General features: G+C 62.0%; 1 protein-coding gene across 1 annotated transcript in view; it reads right to left on the bottom strand.

The window, feature by feature from the left end:
* The window catches only part of LOC108639310 (C-type lectin domain family 2 member A-like), a 3,224-nt gene extending 3,126 nt beyond the window's left edge, over positions 1–98 (bottom strand). The window contains exon 1 of the mRNA XM_029958962.1: positions 63–98. The gene's annotated coding sequence lies outside the window, so the exon portion shown is untranslated. The remainder of the gene's footprint in view (positions 1–62) is intronic.
* Positions 99–1,295: the final 1,197 nt, after the last annotated feature.

Below are 1,295 nucleotides of genomic sequence, written 5' to 3'. Positions count from 1 at the left end.
CCGGAGCCCCCTTTTCACCCCCTCCCGCTCCCCGAGCCCCGGCAGCACCGAGCGGCTCCCACCTGCGCCTGGACAACACGCGCTCTCCTTCTCCTTCTCCTTCTTCTCCTTCTCTTTCTCCTTTTCCTTCTTCGCCGCCGCCGATTCCCCGCGTTTGCACACCTGCGTTTCGGTGCCGGGGCATTTCAGGCAGAAGGGGCGGGAGCAACATGACGCGCTGACCAGCTCCGGCCAATGAGAGGAGCGTAGGAAGAAAGCCCGGCGCGCTCCGATCGCCGGGCAGCCGGGCGCGGTTCGTTCTCGTTCTCGCCCGGGGCGCTCTGATCGCTGTGCAGGCGAGCAGGGCGCTGTTCGTTCTCGTTCTCGCCCGGCGCTGTTCGTCGTTCTCCTTCTCTCCCGGCGCGGCACGATCGCTGTGCAGGCGAGCAGGGCGCTGTTCGTTCTCGTTCTCGCCCGGCGCTGTTCGTCGTTCTTCTCTCCCGGCGCGGCACGATCGCTGTGCAGGCGAGCAGGGCGCTGTTCGTTCTCGTTCTCGCCCGGCGCTGTTCGTCGTTCTCCTTCTCTCCCGGCGCGGCACGATCGCCGTCCAGTAACTGCATCCTGCAGTCCTCTACTAAACTTTTCTCCTTCAAGAAGAACACGGGCTGGTTTGATGAAAACAATTAAGAGATCCAGGAATTGTTGAGGGAGAACTGCCCACCGAGCACACCTCGCTCAGCCTTCCTGTCATGTAAGAAAAGCCGCCTTTCGTCTCGCACGCAGCAAGCTCCCACAGCAACTCCGTGACATCCAGAACAAGTGGTGGATCAGTCTAGCGGGAAAAATTCAATTATGTGCAGATACGGGTGATCACAGAGGATTCTATGAGGCCCTGAAAACAGCATACGGACCTACCTACCAGGTCCAAAGCCCTCTACTCGGTGAGAGCCACCGGGGGCCGCCGCTCCAAACACTTCACCCTCGGTGCTCGCCAGAGCCCACTCCCAGCACCGCCGACACCCGCGACGCCGAGGTCCACAGGGTCAAGGCAGAGACGAGGTTGTCCCGGGGGCGGGGACGAGGCAGAGGAGAGATTGTCGCCAAGGAGGGCAGGGACGAGGCAGAGGACGCGAAAATGTTGCCGAGGAGGGCAGGGACGAGACAGAGGAGAGACTGTCGCCGAGGAGGGCAGGGATGAGGCAGAGGAGAGATTGTCGCTGAGGAGGGCAGGGTCAAGGCAAACGCGAAAATGTTGCCGAGGAGGGCAGGGACGAGGCAGAGGAGATATTGTCGCTGAGGAACGCAGGAATACGTGG

The sequence above is a fragment of the Manacus vitellinus genome, unplaced genomic scaffold (genome assembly GCF_001715985.3).
Source record: "Manacus vitellinus isolate BGI_N305 unplaced genomic scaffold, ASM171598v3 scaffold_187_pilon, whole genome shotgun sequence".
Taxonomy (NCBI): domain Eukaryota; kingdom Metazoa; phylum Chordata; class Aves; order Passeriformes; family Pipridae; genus Manacus; species Manacus vitellinus.
This window is presented reverse-complemented; position numbering and strand designations above follow the sequence as displayed.